The sequence below is a fragment of the Tachypleus tridentatus genome, chromosome 6, assembly GCF_004210375.1.
Source record: "Tachypleus tridentatus isolate NWPU-2018 chromosome 6, ASM421037v1, whole genome shotgun sequence".
In the NCBI taxonomy this organism is placed as follows: Eukaryota; Metazoa; Arthropoda; class Merostomata; order Xiphosura; family Limulidae; genus Tachypleus; species Tachypleus tridentatus.
Window position 1 is genome coordinate 29,187,715 of NC_134830.1, and position 20,229 is coordinate 29,207,943.

General features: G+C 34.1%; 1 protein-coding gene across 3 annotated transcripts in view; it reads right to left on the bottom strand.

The window, feature by feature from the left end:
* Positions 1-19,999, bottom strand: part of LOC143252162 (uncharacterized) — a 73,509-nt gene extending 53,510 nt beyond the window's left edge. For 2 of the 3 annotated variants that reach the window (XM_076503870.1, XM_076503872.1), the window contains exon 1: positions 19,372-19,953. The gene's annotated coding sequence lies outside the window, so the exon portion shown is untranslated. Of the gene's footprint in view, positions 1-19,371 lie in introns of all 3 variants that reach the window. The other variant, XM_076503871.1, reaches the window with a different exon arrangement.
* Positions 20,000-20,229: the final 230 nt, after the last annotated feature.

A 20,229-nucleotide genomic window follows, 5' to 3' on the forward strand; every position in this document is an offset into this window, starting at 1 on the left:
TCATTGTTAATGTCATTTTCAATTCTCGGAGACCAGGCGTGCGACTCGTAATATGAGGGTCACGGGTTCGTATCCCTGTAATACCAAACATGCTCGTCCTTTCAGCCGTGGGGGCGATATAATGTTACGATCAATCCCACTATTTGTTGGTAAAAGAGTAGCTCAAGAGTTGGCGGTGGGTGGTGATGACTAGCTGCCTTCCCTCTAGTCTTACACTGCTAAATTATGGACGGCTAACACAGATAGCCCTCGTGTAGCTTTGTGCGAAAATCAAAAATCAAACAACCATTTCTTGGGGCAACTTTTCATTAAAATTACTAAATTATTTCAGTCTATCCATTCAGACTTGGGGACAAATATGAGCAGGTTGTCCTTATGGAGTTTGTATAAAAATTCCAAATAAGAACTAAAATATAAAATTAAATTAATCTCAGTTTCTTTCTGATAGCTTAGCCTTTTGTACTTGAAACATCATGATAACCATTTCTTTGGTGTTTCTTCTTTCTTTTTAGCCGCGGCAAAACGGCTTATAGAGTGGCCTTGAGTTTGTTAGTGTTTTTTTCTAACTATGATGTTTCAGCTTTGTGATCACTTGACTGATTTGAGACAATTTTGGTGTCAGGAAGTCAAATCCTTTGATTTATGTTACTGACCAAGCTTAAGTTCTCGTAAATTAATTTACTTTAACCCTGTCTAAAATAATTTTAATTTAAGTGTAGGCTGGTAGATATCTTGATGAGTAATAAAATCGAATCGGGTGTACGTGCGTCCCAAGTTTGATATTGTTGGTGCACAAAAATATAGCGAAAAAAAGGAAAAGAAGAAAAAGGCCTCGCAATTTACTCCAATTCTGTCTAGAAAAATTTCACGTGCCGTGGCTATTGAGGATATCCTATTATTTTAGCTGAAACATAACACTTCATAAAATGACTTTAAGGTTGCTTTTGTGAGTTTTTCCAAGTACAAGTTCTTAACTGACCTGAAATCTAATCACAGTTATGGACTCAGAAGGTCAAACCATTTTGACAACACCCACGTTTCATAGATTAATTTACTCTAATTCTACCTAAAAGAATCTAAACTAGAATCTAAACTACCGTACCTAATGAGGACTCCTCCTTTTTTGTTTTCAAATCATTATGTTTCATTTAGATACATTTGTGAAGATAATAAGGCTATTTTATTAAAGAAGTGAAGACATTAAAAGAAGCAGGGCATTTTCCAACCTTAATTAAACACATTAAACGTACTGTGTGTGTTGGGATCTAGAAAACATATTGATATAATAAAGACTCATGCAACTGCATCCACGTCGTTGTGTGTATAAATTTCGAAACAATTTTTCGCCATAAGATATTCTTGCTAATTAGTTAATCTTATTTATTACTTAATAATTAGTTTGTTTTGAATTTCGCGCAAAGCTACACGAGGGCTATTTGCGCTAGCCGTCCCTAATTTAGCAGTGTAAGACTAGAGGGAAGGCAGCTAGTCATCACCACCCACCGCCAACTCTTTGGCTACTCTTTCACCAACAAATAGTGAGATTGACCGTCACATTATAACGCCCCCACGGCTGAAAGGACGAGCATGTTTGGTGTGATGGGGATTCAAACCCGCGACCCTCAGAATACGAGTCGAATACCTTAACCACCTGGCCATGCTGGACCTTGTCACTGGTAAATAAATGACAAATTTATTTTGAAATTCTCTTCGTTTTATATTTGTTGTTGTTTTGTACTTGCCTGTAAGATTCCCTCCCTTTCAATCACATAATAATTGTGGAACTTGTTTTCCCGCTCAATATATAAAAAATGACAAATCGTATAAAGCGATTCATATGTGCAGAAATTGAGCAGATTTTTTTTTTTTAGAGTAATGGAGCTTTTGTTGGAAGAAAGGTGATCACGGAAGATTTCCCTGCTTAATTCACTTTATTATAGAAATGACGTGTAGTTACGAACCTTTCACTATATATGTTAAAGGAAGGTTTACACTTGCAACGCTAAAATCCGAGATTCGATTATTCGATTCTTCCCGATGGCTAAATCACAGATAACTACAACAAACTTGGTGTTAAAACAATAAAACAAAAAATTTAGGTATATATTCGGGTTACGTATCTCTTGATAGCAGTCGATACTAATTGATTCTAGATATTGATACCGCGATCCAATACGTATATAAATACAAGAGTTTTATCAACGGATTGTTACAAAGTTTGACAGTTTTGATTTATTATCTATTTCACTATGATTGTCTTGTTTAAGTGATTTATTATCTACATCACTATGATTGTCTTGTTTAAGTGATTTATTATCTATATCACTATGATTGTCTTGTTCAAGTGATTTATTATCTACATCACTATGATTGTCTTGTTTAAGTGATTTATTATCTATATCACTATGATTGTCTTGTTTAAGTGATTTATTATCTATATCACTATGATAGTCTTGTTTAAGTGATTTATTATCTATATCTCTATGATTGTCTTATTTAAGTGATTTATTATCTATATCACTATGACAGTCTTGTTTAAGTGATTTATTATCTTATCGTCATAATTATCTTCAATGCTTAACAGTTTACATTGTTTTCTCAAACTCTGAGGTTTGATCAGTTAAATGGTAGCTGGTGAAAGAAGTAATATAAACAAATAATTGATACATATGTATTTTGTTATTGTTGACTTATATTAGTTTGTATGCACTGTTTATGATAAAATAAATTAATATAACATGTTGTACCCATTACTCATCTTCCTTTATTGAATAATTAATTTTAGCAAAACTACTTTATTAGAAATTCTGATTTTTTTTTCTGTAGAAAAGCCCTATAATGTTTACTGAAAGCTTTCCAAATTTCATGAAGATACATAAATTATATCGTATCATATCGGACAATGTAGCGATACAGTCGTATCACGATATGATTGTCGTATTGCTGTATTGTCTTACCTTTAGTACGTATGTATATTACTTATAAGTGTTTCCAAACTAAAAATTATCTTTTATAAGATAAAACATTTTTTCGTTAACATACATCAGAGAAATATTACGTTTATTACCATGTGCAATTTATTCAAATATGTTTGCTATATTTTTATTACATTATAATTAAACACTTCAAGATAGCAGGGATTAATTGAGGGCGGAAGAATCCAGAACAGAATTTCACTTCTTTATTATTCAAACTGTTAATATTCCTGTTCTTCTGATCGGAATGTTAAAGGATATCACAACAGGCAGCTTAAAATCCTAATATAAATGCTGAAAAGCAAAATAGTAGCTAAAAGAAATTAACTCGCCTTAAGCCTTTTTTATTTGAGGGTAGGTAACGGCCTGATTTTGCAATAAAATAATGTGAAAACGGTATAATTTTTACACTTTCGATAAAGTAGGACCTGAAGTTTGCTGTAAAATTAGGACTGCCGTCATTTTGATTGTTGTTGATTTCAACGTCAAGATTAACAATGTGATATATGCGTTCTATCCACTGCTGGGAATGAATTTCCAATTTTCGCATTTTCAAGTGGTAAACGTGTCGCTTAGGCCTAGCATGGTCTGGTGGTTAAGGCACACGAGTCGCAATCTGGCGGTCGCGGGTTCGAATATCCGTCACACCAAACATGCTTGCCCTTTCAGCCGTTAGGGCGTTATAATGTTCCAGTCAATCCCACTATTCGTTGGTAAAAGAGTGGCCCAAGAGTTGGCGGTGGGTGGTGATTACTAGCTGCTTTCCCTCTAGTCTTACACTGCTCAATTAGGGACGGCTAGTGCAGATAGCCCTTGTGTAGCTTTGCGTGAAATACAAAAAACAAACAAACAAACTTGTCACTTAACTGCCAAGGGACTGTAACGGATTTAATATTATATTTATTTTAACATATGTGTTGTTAATTATTATAATATGTCTCGGACGAGTCTTAGATTTATTATGTTACGTATTACTATTTCAAATAACCGAAAATTTTGATTATATTTTAGAAGTTCATTAAATGTTAATATTTATTAAATTTATGATATGTGCCAACAAGATTGAAACACACAATTTTATTTTTTAATATAAGTATATTTTAATATATAAACAACAATACAATTTATAATAACGGTTATTACAAATAATGATTCGTATACAGTAGTTTTATAATCTTACAGATAATACCGAGTCCTATATCTGGTATTGAACTGAATATTTTATCGATGATCCAAGTTTACGATGAGCGAACTAATTTTGATTAATATTGTCATACCTCACTTAAGCTAGCTAGCTTTGTTGGCCTCACATCACTGACATTTTGCTGATGAAGATATTTAATGTCCTCGTAGAAATACTAACGTCCAAAGTTCACTGAAGTTTTTAATGTTCGAAATTTATAAACGTTCCTGTTCAAATTCTGTAGTTTTCCGATTAATAAGCGTTAACCACAATTATAGTTTCCGAGGCTTACAGTATACTGGCTGTAGCTGACAAATAATAATAATGTATCTTGGCTCGTTGATTTATGTAGTTGAACACGAGATTATAGAACGTTCAACAATATTCAAAAACACGCTAGCGATTTCATAAAACAAATAATGTTGACTCTTATTCTCAATAATCTTCTTTAAATTTAGAAAACAGTATACTGTAAACCTCGGAAGCTATAATTGTGATAAATGCTTATAAATCGGAAAAGTACAGGTATTTGACCAGGAACGTTTAGAGATTTGAAACGTTACTAACCGTTCATCGTCAGAGAATTAACTTCGTGCGTTTGTATTTCTACGAGAACATCACATATCTTCAGCGGAAAACTCATATGTGAGCAGCGAGAGCTACCTCACCTGATCAACATTGAAATATGTGTTTGTCATGAACCGTTGATAAAATATTTAGTTCCTGACCAGATAGAAGACTCGGTATTGTTTGTAAGTTTGTAAAACTTCTTGCAATATAACCCACTATTTGTAATAATCGCTATTATAAATTGTATTGTTATTTTTGTATTGAAATACATTCGTGTTATAAAGAAAATTGCATGCATGAATCTTGTTGGTAAATAATGCAAATTTAATACATATCAATACATAATTAACTTTTAAATTAAAATTACGATCTTTGAAATCGTATATGTAACTTACGTAACCTAATAAATCAGACCTGTCCGAAATAAATTATATTTAACTGGACACAGTTATTATGTGCCAAGGTTTTGACAAATCTAGATACCTGAGTTAAACACATGTCATTGATGGCAATAGCTTACCACGCTTACTCTCCACTGAAACTAACTAAACCAGAGTTTAACAAACTTTGGCTCGCGAGCTGCATGCGACTATTTGCATAATTACCTGTGGCTCAACGGAAACTCTCCAAAAAAAAAAAAAGCATACATTGTCATTCGTCAGAATAAAAAGTAAATTAAAGACTCCACCAGTCATATAGATGGAATGATAATATCATATCTGCGTTATATATTTCTAAGTTGTTTTGTTTAAATAAAATAATTATGATACAGTTCCACTTCACACCCGCTTCAATTTTAAATTCAAATCCCAAATTCTTTAATGCCAACACATCAATCCTCGACCAATTAGAATTTAAATGTGAAATGTAAGCGGATATTCCAAGTCCTTATCAGGCGGTTCCAAGTGTACCGTAACGTTAGGTTAGGCCTAGGGGATGTTGTGGGTACCACGTTAATTTTTACAAAAAGGAAAAAAAAAGAAAGAAAACGGTTCTTTTTATCTGAATGGTAACCTCTTTCCCGAATTAAATTCTCTTAGAATAGCATAAAGTATGAGAAATATGATATTTTCAACCTGAACAACACATGGTATAAATGCTCAGTTGAGACAATGGTCCTAATGTTGAAGTATACTTATCCAAACTTTAGAATTACAATCAGAGAGAAGGCGTTCTGTCAGCAGCATTCTTCGCCTTTCGAAAGGGTGGGAGGTGATGTACATGAAGTTATGGAAATGTTGTTTTTTTCAATGCTAAAATATTACAAGTTTCAATTATATTTTAATTGTTTAGAGCAACATACTTTAGCCACATAGAGGTAGGTTAGTTTACTGTGTTCAGTATTTTTCAACGGAAGTTTTTTCGTTCATGAAAGCCACCTGCAAATTTAAAAGAAAAACAGTTTTTTGTCTCTTAAAATTCGTTATTCTTTTGTTTCCTTTTTTGAAGGATAACGAATTTTAAGACAGAAAAAACTGTGTTTTTAATTTTTTGGGTAATGCTAACATTTTAGTTACTTTCATCTTATCAGTCGTGTAAAGTGGTAGAACTTATACAAACCTTTTTGATTAATTAAAAAAAACACATTATATTCAATATTAATCTTTGCCTCCAAGAATTTAACAAATTTAGAAAGACATGAAAACGTTATGATGTTAAAGGTAAGGTTGTAGTTTTCACCATTAACCAAGTTTGTTACTTTTAGAATTTGTTTGTTTGTAATAACATACAAGGATATATAATGTGGTATCTGTGCCCTGCCCACCACGGATATCGAAATCTGGTTTTTATTGTTTCAAATCCACAGCCACACCTTAGTGGCACTGGGGAAAATAGTTTTAGGAAAACGAAATAAGAAAACGTATGAAGAGATCAAATAAAATTTAATGATACCATTGTATGTTTTCTAATTGCATTGATATATTGTTTGCACTTTCTTTTATCAAAACGTTAAGCAATTATTCCTCCAAGTTTTGATAAAAGAACGTTCGGGGCTATATATAAATACAATTAGAATTTTCCAGAAATAGAAGCAACTGAAAATTGCAATGTATTTTTTTTATTTTACTCGTATAATAAACATTGTACAGCGAGGGTAAATGTCACCCCTGTTGTTAATTAATTTAGAGATAAAGCGTAAGATCAACTGGTAAAGGTATCTACACTGAAATTTGTCGTTTGACTTAATTGTTGACATCGATGAGACAATTCACAGAATAGATGAGCATTATCGATCAGCCTGGATACATGCAAAAGCTAATTTAGAAACAAGATGGTCCGTGTTTTCAATGGAATGTTCACTGTAATGGATGCTATAGAAGCCATACGTTTCGCTCCCACATTTGGTTTATCTCTTGAGTCACCTGAACGGCGAAAGTTGTCTCTTAGGTAACAACACGTTACCTGCCATACAAATGAATATTTTATAGCAGAAAAGCTCCAAACATCTCAGAAGAGGTTCTTATGGGCTAGACATAATATATTTATCTATGAGATTCGCGTCCATGACATATAAACACTTGTGCGGAACAAGCATAGAATGAATTGTCATTTTGTGTCTCAGAACTGCTGGTATGGGTATTAACCCAGGAAGGTCGAAACGTTGTTCTCTGCTTATTAATTAAGTGTTAGTGCCCACACCAGCCGTTCTAAGATACATTTTTATTGCAAGTAGTTTCTCGTCATCCAGAATTGCCATTTTCTTGGATATATGTAACATTGACCAAAAAAAAAAAGTGTTTGTTTGTTTTTTGAACTTCGCGCAAAGCTACTTGAGGGTTATCTGCGCTAGCCGTACCTAATTTAGCAGTGTAAGACTAGAGGAAAGGCAGCTAGTCATCACCACCCACCACCAACTCTTGAGCTACTCTTTTACCAACGAATAGTGGGATTGACCGTCACATTATAACGCCCCCACGGCTGCAAGAACGGGCATGTTTGGTGCGACCGGGATTCGAACGCCTTAACACGCTTGGTCATGCCAGGCCAAACAAAAGTGAAACATTTCAGGTTTTAAAATAATAAACGTACAATTTAAAAAGTATAAATGGGATTTATATTGAATACGCTTGGAATTCACAGACCGTTTACAACGTTGCATGTTGAACCGTAAAATATAAAAGCTTATTAACAGATTGAATTATATTTGAACACACTCCCAAACTTTCTTACGTTGGGTAATGATTCTATAAAGAGACTACGAGCCAATATTAACTAAGAATAAATTTCCCTTCTTATCCTAAAATATATATATTATTCCAATACTATGGCATTTGTCTTTACAATATAATACAACAGAAGGCTAAACATAATTAATGCTTACGTTATTTGCATACTTAATGCATAAAAAAGCGGTATGTGGTTACGCCTATTTTTCCAAAGATGCACCACACAATTATGTAAAAAAGTCCAAATATTTATACGGAAAGCAACATCAAAATATCTTTTCAAATCTCGATGCAATAAAATACTAAAGAACTGAGGATTAGTTTACAATATATAAACATGATATAAAGGTTATAACGTGTTAAAGTAAATAGAAAAAAAATTCTTGGATGCTCAGAATTGATCAACTCGTGAACTATATAAAAATAATTACGCAGTTTTAAAGCACTCTATGTAGTTTTTATTCAGCTTATGATATTCTAGTTCACAGTGCTGTCATGTATTCAATAGGCGCGTTACATTATTTGTGGATTTAGAAGTTATTTAATCTTGTTTGATGCTTGGATTGACACTCGATATGGTTGCGTGCACTGCTTCGAGACTTATCATCAAACTTGCCTTCCGTATTGTTAATCTCGTTACATTATGGCTCATCGATTTCTTAGAGTTTTACACATGTAAACGTCTCTTTTTTTGTTATACGTTTATCATTCACCTTAAGGCAATATTATCAACACTAGAACTTAAGTAAAGCTATACTAGGTTTAATTTACTGAAAGACACACTTGGTCGTTTAGAAATAGGAGTTTTTGGTAAAAGGCTAGAAATATAATGTAGACATTCTAACCATAAATCACTAGTATAGTGGAAGTGTAATTTGTCTGTATAAGTCATAGATCACTAATATGCTTGTAACAGATTTATTGTTATTCATTTAGTTTAATATCTACGTTTGTTTTTATGCATGTGACGTATATTGTTGGACGTGTATTGCACAAGTCCTGCTTGTTTTCTAAGTTTGTAGAAGAACCTCGAAAGCAGGAATTAACAATATGTGATTGACGTGTTTTCGAACATTGTTGAACGTTCGAGAATCTCACGTTCCAGTTTTAAATTGTTTGTTAGCTACGGTCAGTGTTCTATAAGCCTCGGAAGCTATAATTGTGATTAACGCTTATTAATCGTAAACGTACAAAAATTGTACAGGAACTTTTATAGATTTCAAACATTATAAACGTTTAATTTAAAAAAAAATTAACCTCGGATGTTAGTAATTCCACAAGGACATTAGATATTGTCGTCAATGAAAACTCACGGGTGATTAAAGCTAGCTACCTATCAAGAGATAAGTACTGGTATATCAACAAAGAATTAATTTGCTTGTCCCCTCAATGGCACAACGGTGTGTCTGCAGACTCACACAGCAAGAAATCGGGTTTCGATACCCGTGGTGAACTGAGCACAGATAGTTCATTGTAAGTTTATAAACGTAATTATAAACAAACAAATTATTTTGCTCTCCGTAAGTGTCGATAAGATTTGTTTGTTTGCTTTTGAATTTATCGCAAAGCTACTCGAGGGTTATCTGCGCTAGCTGTTCATAATTTAGCAGTGTAAGACCAGAGGGAAGGCAGCTAGTCATCACCACCTACCGCCAACTCTTGGGCTACTCTTTTACCAATGAATAGTTGGATTGACTGTTACATTATAATGCCCCCACGGCTGAAAGGACGAAGATGTTTGGTGCGACCGGGATTCGAACCCGCAACCCTATGATTACGAGTCGAACGCCTTAACACACTTGGCTATGCCGGGCGTAAACGTCGATAAAAGATTAACTTCCAGACCAGACTCGGTATTGTTTGCAAGTTTGTAAAACTCTTGTCTGTGAACTATCATTTGTAATAGCTATTAGTAATGATCATTATTATAAACTGTATTGTTTTTCGTATATTAAAATAAATTTTTGGTAGAAAAAAAAAACAATTTTGTTGGCAAATATCGTAAATGTAATGCTTATCAGCATTTAGTTAACTTTTAAACTAAAATTAAAATTTCCATCTATTTGATATCGTAATACGTTAACATACGCAACATAATAAATCGGATAGTTGTCCGAGATAAATTATAATACGTAACATAATAAATTGGGGGCTTGTGCGGGATAAACCGTAATACGTAATATGCTGAAACTATAACGTGCTCGTGAAAGTCGTAGATCACTATTGTACTGGAAGTGTAAGACGGATGAAAAGGTTATTTATCATTAATATATCGGAACTGTAACATGAATGCAGAGGTCGTAGATCATTATTATGCTGCAACTGTGAGATGGTCATAAAGGTCATACATCATCAGTGTAGTGCAAATGTAGTATAGCCGTAAACGTCATAAAGCTTTGAAATACTAGATTTGTAAAATTGCTATAAAGTTATAGATCACTAGTATAGTAGAACTGCAACATAGCCGCGAAAGGTACAGATTATTAATAAAATGAGATACCCTTACCCTGGATGGAAGCTATGTAAATTCATGATTAATGAAACGTTATCTTAGAACATGAAATGTTATTTCTTTTGAATATAATTTAAAAACCCGAAAAGCCAATAAAAGCAGCTAAACACAAATATGAAACCATAAATTTGCATGTATCTCCTCATAAACCCAAAAAACCTTTATGCCAAATTTGGTGAAGATTCATCAACAGGGGCGAAGTAGTGGTAAAAAAACCTCTCAAAAACACTCATAAAAACCGCAAAATGCAAAACTTAATTTTTTTTCTATTTCCCTGTGGACCTAATAAACCTCCAAACCAGTTTTGGTGAAGATCCATCCACACTCTGTGAAATATGGACATGGACACACAACATAGAGTACTATCATATTTATATAGATGACGCAAGTGCATTAAATCCGCGTGTGACATATCATGACATCGTACCTGCACCCTGAGAATGAAGAAAAATAAAGATCTCCGTGGCGTAAAACAGAGGCAAAATGGGGAAAAACGAGATCCATATTGCAAATCTACATGCACACAGGATAAAAACTTCATGAAGTTTGGGATTGCACATTGCATAATAATTTTGTTTTTCCAGCATCATATAAGTAAAAGTTCCATTATACATAATATGATTCTGGAACTGTAACATGGACGTAGAGGCGATAGAGTACTATTATATTGGAAATATAACAGAGATGTAAAGTTCGTAGGCTATTACTAGAATACTGGAATTGTAACGTAAAGGTCGTAGATTATTACTAGTATATTGGAACTGTAATGTGGACGTAAAGGTCATATATTACTTGTATATCGAAACTGCAATAAGGCCGTAAAAGTCATAGATAGTTAGAATACTGTAGCTATAACAGGAACGAGAAGGTCTCAATACACCGTCATGATTACGAATTAGAAATAATTATAAATTCGTCACAGGTTTCTGTTAATCTACTTATGGGCGCTGTTGATCATAAGAACCATGCCATTTTAATTGTATTTTTTCGTGTTTCTAGACTATACGTCAAAAACTTACAGAAATATTTGGTCACCAGAAACCTGAACTGTTGTTGATTTCTTTTGTTAAACCTAAAGCTATACAATAAAGTGCCTACTACAGGGAACGAACTCCGAATGTTATCGTTACACGACCTGAAGTTTACTGGTGTACCACCTTGGCCGATCTAACCAGTCTAATAATAATATCATCAGGCCTAACAATGTATTTAGAACATCTAGTTTTTTGATAATTCTGAAACAAGAACATAATGCATCCGCTACAGTGCACGTCTCAAAGTAGGTTATATACGTACTGTTAACCTTCTGTTATTGTAGACCTTTCTAATCTTTAAAACACATACTTAGGTTCTAAAACATTAGCTAGCTAAAACCAACGAACCAGCAGAGACGAAGAAATATAAATATAAATACGTGTTAATGACAGCTATTCATTTACTAGAAACATTGACGACTATATTACATTAATTATCTTCTGAACACATTTTTGTTTTATTGTTTCATTTAAAATCTGTGTATATCGCCTTAAGATTAAAGCTGTTATGTTGTATGTTTTCCGTTATTTGCTTCATCAAGTTATTTACCTATATCTTTTCTCAATGTCTTATCTAAAGTAACGTTCTACCCAATTCTTTAAACACTTGGCTATTTGCTGGATACTTTATCTCACATAATATTAGTAATATGATGAGACAGGTTATCAGAAGGCGCTTAGTTCCAAACATTTTGGGAATTTTCAGGAAAATATATCTTATTTTATGGACTAAAACGATGATGGACATTATCATTATGGAAATTGACTCTTCGTGCTGCTGTTCACGTGAATTTCGCATGCTCTTTACATTTTCGAAAATAATTATATCGTTTTAGACTAACACCTTATCCTAATCGCGGGCTTTATCGAAGTTTTGAAAACATTTTCGACATTCTGTTCACGTTGTTATAATTCCCAGTTAAAGAGACTGATGATCTGAGCAAATGTCAAGGAAAGCACATTGTCAATACCAAATCATAATGATAAATACGTACTACAGCTATACGGCAGTAACTAGGTGACGAAAATGCTGCTCGGGGTATTGTAACAGTTCAAATATATTGGATACTAAATTATTAATGACTCCTAATATTTCACAGCTATTAACCTAAAAAATATGAAGGTATTTCACAACTTTTCATCCGTAAATGTTTTTCACTAAAATAGTTACATCACTGATATGCTTCATTTTCTAGTTGAAAGACAATAATGTTTTTAACGTATGGTCGTGAGACTTCCGGGAGGTGGTAATTAACATACTAGCACGAGATGTCACATTACGCTTACCTTTCTAAATGTCCTATAATCCATTCCAAAAGAAATGACTTTTCTCACGCGTAAATAAGTTGGTTTAGTTGTTCCTCTAACCAATTTCAAATACAATACCAACAAAATAAACACTGCAGTCATTGGAAATATCCAAGATTTAAAAAGTAAACTATCTGTTCTATGCTTAGAAAATAATATAATCAATTCGGGGGACGCTGTGTTGTTGTCAGTGTTTTCATTTCCGTAATTTGTACTTTTCAAATGACTAATTTAGTTTGTTTGTTTAGAATTTGCGCATAGCTACACGAGGTCTATCTGTGCTAACCGTCCCTAACTTAGCAGTGTAAGACTAGAGGGAAGCTAGTCATCACCACCCACCGCCAGCTCTTGGGCTACTCTTTTACCAACGAATAGTGGGATTAACCTTCACAATATAACGCTCACATTGCTGAAAGGGCGTGCGTGTTTGGTGTACTATTTTAGTATGGATTCAAATAGCGCGTTGAAACTGAGATTTATTTCTGTGAAGTTCAGCATTAGTATTTGTCCAGAAACATATGCTTGTTTCTATACAGTTTTATGAAAAAGCTACTAAAACACGGTCTATATATCACCGTCTTTTTTTTTTTGAGCTGATAGACTAGATTATCTAAAGACATGGGATTTGGATGCCACAACTACACTGTGCTTAAGGCTCTCAAGTCCGAAGTGCGACAACGCTTTTCTTTATTTTGTTTGTGTTTAGTAAGTTAAACTTATACAATAAGTTATCTGTGCTCTGCTCACAATGGATATCGAAACCCGGTTTCTAGCATTGTATGTCAGCAGACGACGGATAAGAAACCATAGATTATCGAATTCACAGTTCATATGATGTAATTACTATGTGTTTGTGTGTTTTCTTATAGCAAAGCCACATCTAGCTAACTGCTGAGCCCACTGAGGGGAATCAAACCCCTGATTTTAGCGTTGTAAATCCATAGACTTACCACTGTACTAACTGGGGGCGATGTAATTACTAAGTCGTCCATTCCCAGCCCCTTTTGGAGTGCAAAAATATTTGCTGTCTAATGAAAAGATTGGATATGTTATAATCATGTGATATTCGTAAAGTGACAGGATTGGTTAATCAGTTTTCGCTATCCTTCTTCATGATTTCCAAAGTCAACGTTAAAAACTGATAGTAACTGGAAAATAAAGCTGATCAAAACGGCTTCTTTCTTAATCTTTCTTTTTGTATTTTAATTTCGAAAAACAAACTTTAAAACCGAAAAGAATCACGGTATCTAGGATACTGGATGTTTAGAGTCATGTGCTGCCAGATCAACAGTGATTTGCATTGAACCTGTACAGAAGACATGACTATAGCAGTTTATTGTACATTATGCGCAGGTTGAGTACGTTGCACCGAAACGATTTTGAAGCTATACCATTTTGTCAAGCCAAATTACCACGTTTGATCACGTTCCACGGCTAAAACCAGGTATCTTGACAATAGCCATTGATCCGTCCTAAGATTTTTCCTTGTCCATATTATATCTACTGTACGAATATGGCGGCGGTTCCCAGCACTTGTTTCAATAGGACAAACTCACAGAAATCCATAGGCGTAACGTCCTAGAACTTGAATGGCATGTCCTTTATGGAATAGTATGATAATTTAATGGATATGTCATAGAAGCAGGTTGTGTACTCATGATTTGTGTCACATTTCTAGAGCAATATTCTTATTGATTATGTTGCAAAGGTTGACGGATTTTGCCACTAACCTTTGTGTTGTATTAGATACTATAGCTGAAATATAACTTGTTCCTGGTATCTTTTTTTGGTAGTTCCGAGGTTCCACGTTGATCCACTTCACAGTATTTTCCGATTCTCTTAAGCATAAGATATATCTTTACCTTAGAAATTCTAAATACCCGATATAAACACATCTTTATGATCTGAGTGGATGAATATTTTGCGTCAGAAAGGTCTGTTACATACCCTTCCGAAAAGTGATATAATTTTCGGTGGCTTTGTTTGAATTTCGCGCAAAGCTACTCTAGGGCTATCTGCGCTAGCCGTTTCTAATTTAGCAGTGTAAGACTAGAGGGAAGGCAGCGAGTCATCACCACCCACCGCCAACTCTTTTATCAACGAATAGTGGGATTGACGGTCACATTATAACGCTCCCACGGCTGAAAGGGCGAGCATGTTTGGTGTGACTGGGATTCGAACCCGCGACCCTCGGATTACGAGTCGAACGCTTTAACGCGCTTGGTTATGCCGGGCCTTTTTCGGTGGCATCTCACTACTTACGAAACACCAAATCATGTCAAAATAAAGTTCCGATGCATGACATTTTACGCGATGTTATATAGGTTGTAGTTGTCATGTGATTTGTTGATTTGCATATCAAAAATTTTAACAGAATGTAATTTACCCTCTGTAAATTACAAGCAGTATTAAAAATGTATTATTAGCGTTTTCGGAAAGATAAATTAATACAGAGAATATTAAAAGAAAGAACAACTATGACATTAGGTTTTACAAGCAGACGAATCTACTTTTCTGACGTGTTCTTAACAAAAATAGCGTGTTCTTCAAAATTTTGCAGATAAATAAATAGTTATTATATTCAAACTGATCACGCGTGTACTGCTGTACTACTAGTGGTACAGCGGTATGTCTACGGACTGACAACGCTTAGACTCCCGGTTTCTATATTCGTGGTGGGAAGAGCATACGTAGTGTTGTTTGTACTTAATCTCAAACTAACTTATAGTGCTCGTTAAGGCTGAGAGTCTGCCATATCTTTCTGTGTAAATTCGAGATCCTGGAAGCTATATGAAACATGAAGCCGGCAAGTAACATGATTAATTTTAAGGATCTCTGACTCACATTACGAATTGATGTTTAACTGACAGTCGACTACATTACGTACATCAGTCCAAATCGAAACAGTGGATTCATTTATATTTGTTTTATTGATAACACTGCTTCAGCCTTTAGATTGAAAAAGCAAAATAGTTTTCGGATCTCTGATCGGGTAAAAAGCAGACTCTGTTCTTTTCTAAATTACAAATCAGTTTAAAAGCGTAAAACTGCTTACATCATATACTAGGCTTTCTATGCCTAGGTGATTAGAGCGATCGACTCATAATCTGAGGGTTGCGGGTTCTAATCCCCGTCACACCACACCCTTTCAGCCATGGGGGCGTCATAAATGATGGTCAATCCCACTATTTGATTGTAAAAGAGTAGCCCAAGAGTTAGAGGTAGGTGGTGATGACTAGTTGCATTCCGTTTCAGTCTTACACTGCTAAATTAAGAACGGTTAGTGCAGGTAGTCCTCGTGTAGCTTTGTGCGAAATTCAAACAAATTGATATCGCTCGCGCGTTGTGGTTACTCTTGGAGCCTTATATTAGACTCGTGCTAATCAGTGATGTCGAGAAACCCACTTGTTGAGAAATTTATATGCAAAAACGGCTCGTTTGGGTTGAGAAAATATTTTACATAGAAGAGCGAACAACGTTTCGACCTTCTTCGGTCATCGTCAGGTTCACAAAGAAAGAGGTAACTGACCGGAAGCTGACCACATGTTTGAAAGGGGTTGTGTAACTGAGTGTCGGAATGTAGAGGGCGGTATTAGATGTTTGAATATATAATTTTATTTATTTTATTATATTAATATAGGTATAAAGGCGTTCCTTTATATTGGTTTATTTTGGGTTTAAGTTGTTGTATAAGTAAGGCTTCTTTAATTTTGGATTTGTTTATGTTTGTTTCTTTATTTAGTATTTGAGTGTTTTCTATGGTTATGTTGTGTATATTTGACTTGCAGTGTTCGAACACGTGTATACAACCCAAAGTTCAGGAATAGATTTACACTTGTTAAAAGGACAGGTACACAGAAAAAAACGGGTTCTATGTTTTCTGTTATTATCAAAGCATCCATCATAGTTTATTATATTTTTCCATTCAACTTAAAGTTTGATATAATTAGGTGAAGGGGATTCAGGTTCCTGAAATCGTTTTCAAAGTAACCAACCGTTTTGGTTTGTTCATACAGTGTCTATAACTTCAACGTACGGGAACCACGAAATGTTTTAAAGGTTTATATTTATAGAAGGAAGTAATTCAGTTTCAAAATATTCCATGAAAATATTGCAAAGAGTTGGTGAAAGTAGATTATACGTTGTCATCTCGAATTTTGGTCTAAAATACTCACCAAGACCGATAAACACAGCATTGTTATCACGAATTTCGATAACACTATGTAACACAAGTTTTGTTCCTGTTATTTCGCAATTGCTTATGCTGTAAAAGTAAAGAAAATGGCCATTATTCCCTTCAAACTATGCTTTTGTGACCTGGATAATGAAATTTAGAAGGTAACATGTTTTATATGTAAAAACGGGCAAATTTACACATTTTCATTTACATAAGGTCTGATTAAAACATATGAATCAAGATTTGCATGTATTTATACTAAAGTTGTACAAAAATGTTTAGAAGTGAGTAATTTTTCGAGATTTGCGTCTTTAATGTAAATCACTTTCACGTATGAGCCCCCAAATATGGTCTCCCATCATGTTTTCGTTATACGCTCCCAGGTCACAAAAGCAAAGTTTGAAGAGAAAAAATAGGTCTTTTACATTTACTTTAGGCATAAGCAATTGGGAAATAACACTTTCTGTCCAGAAACAAGTAAAAAGTAAAAATTTTGTTACATAGTGTAATAGAGGTATAAGTGTCAATAGGAACAGGCAAGGATATGTTAGCTTAACTCAGGTTAAGTTGCTCAGAATAATTTCTATGGTTTCATCAACGAGCACGTTTGAAACTAAATTATCAATAACAAAACCTATCGTTTTTCCGTTACTGACGACAGTGTCTTTAATTTCATTAACAAAATCCACCCTGTTTCAGATGTACGATGGCGAAATTTTCTCAACAACTGGGCGCAGAAACTCTGGTAACTTTAAGATAATGTTTACGTGCCAAATCCCACGCTACAAATTACAGGCTTAAGGAGACTATATCTTCTGTGTGTTTAAGACAAACCGTCCATTTGAGGCAAAGATACATTAATACTTTTTAACTTCTTTAAAGTTTTTCCGTAACAATAAGTTTGTAAACAATATTCGGTTACAACCAGGCACCTTTTTATAACAGTTCCAGTATACTAAATAATTTTTAAGAGTTCATGGAACTTCATCCTTGGTGAGTTTTAAGGTAATTTTGTAGTTCACTAGTGAAAGTTAATGAAGACAGTGTTCAAATATTTATTAAATGTAAGGCAAGACAAAAGAATATTGTTTACTGTTTCTTTTCTTTCTCTGATGGACTGTAGCTTGATCAAGTGCAAAGAAATAGCATTTTGCAGAAATGAACTACAAGCTGGAATGTTTTGGTGAACATTTTAGAGCATGTGCGATTGATGTGTTAGTAGTAAAACCAAAAGAAACTGCATTCAGCAAGTAAATAAATTCGACATACTTATGAACTCAATATTAGTAGCCAATACATATGTAAAAACGGCTGGTTTGGGTTGAGAAAAATTTTTATGCAGAGGAGCGAACAACGTTTCGACCTTCTTCGGTCCTCTGCACAAAAAATTTTCTCAACCCAAACCAGCCGTTTTTACACATATCTTTTTCTCTATAAGTGGGATTAATCGTCATCACTGAATATTAGTAACCAGAAGAACAACAGTAAATTATGCATTTTATAACATTATAATATGGACTTAATAATACCTCACTTATATTGTCTGTAATTACAATGGAAATAATACAGTCAGTGCTTATGTCTTTGTGACGGGTCTTACATACGTAAGTCTTATTGCAGAGTGTGAGAGGGAAGGACAGAGGTGTTAATTAATGGAATATAATTTTTTTTATTAAAGTTACGACTAAAGTGCAGGCATATAATTATTAGCATAAAATAGTTGTTCTAATTATCTGTTGTGTTATATATCACTACCATGCTCAACGCTGAAATTATAGATTATAAACTGTAAAACTTAGGTGGATCTTTTTAATACAGAAGTTACGATGAATCGGCTATGAGGACGGTCATCATAATACAAAAACACAAACCACAACTATTGTAATAGGCATCTCAGAAACTTTATAACTGCTTTACAGCCACTACTCTTATGTAATTAATGTTTAAACGAGTTTCTTTGTGATAAACATTTCTATTAAGAACATTTCACGTTTAACGACACACTCGAGCAAACTTCTGCCTGAAAATTTACCATTTTCGTACAACCAGGAATCAGATTGGATTTTTGTTGTTGCTGTTCATGCTCACTACAACGTTGTTGTACAACGTTCAGTACACGTTGTTTTACTATTAATTTCATTGGTTTTAATCAAACAAGTAACACCAAATCTATCTGGTTGACAGACGAAAGGTAAATAAAGGCAAAAATGACTTTTATCATAATGTTTTTTTTTTTTTTTCCTTTCTATCATATATTGATACCAGTGAAAAAAACAAACGGGGAGGAAATAGATCATGGAGATAATTACGTCGTAAACTCTAAAATTGCTTCCAAACCTAGGAACACTATGGCCAAAGAGATAAAGAAAGTCATACATAGATAATTTGTAAAAATGAAGTAACGCTTGGAAACAGATGTTTAGAAAAAGCAGCCATGACACTTACCTGCAGCAGTAGGAATGGTAACAGGTAGGCTTAAAGAATCCATGAATGCGTCTCTCATACTGTTGGAAGGAGATGCAACCGCGGTCGATAAAGTTGAGTCGGCAAACCATCCAATAGCTGTCTATCTATATGCTATAAAGACGCGCTTCCAGATTGCCGTTTCTTCGTGTATTAATAAAACTCTGCTATGAATTGTACACATTAAATAAGACCCGAAACTATTACCAGCGAAAACTGTTTATGTTTTACTCAATATATTTATTGCCACCGAATCTTCTTATCCGTATAATATTTATTACTGATACGAGTTTCAAAACTGTTCTATATGTATATTATTATTACTATTGCTATTACGGGCTCACCCAATGAGTATTTGGTTTAAGACAGCTTGAGTAACCTTTTGCTTACTTTTCACATCTGTAGTTGATTTTTTGAACAGACCAATACCAGGAGCTATTGAAACTTGAGTTACAGTTTTGTTTCTTTCTAATAACCCAGAAAAAAAAGGCCAAACAGAGTAATACATCTTCGAAAATAAAGCAAGCACGTGCTGTGTAAGCGTCCCATACACATACTAGTGCAGTTGCGGCGAACTATTGAGTGACTGTTTTCCGAACATGAGCATGTTATTTGCGCAAGTATGACGTCACTACCCAGCTAAACATTCTCTTGTCTCTGATCTCTCATTGCACGACTTTGAAGAAATTGGCTTTTTAAGATTTCGAGTCTGATCATAAGATTTCACAGTTTAGTTCTCTAACTTCTTATGTATTTTGTTATAAACACATTTACCAAATACTTAACATTTACTTTAATGTTCTGATATAGGAGTTAGTAATGCCTTTGTAATCCAATATG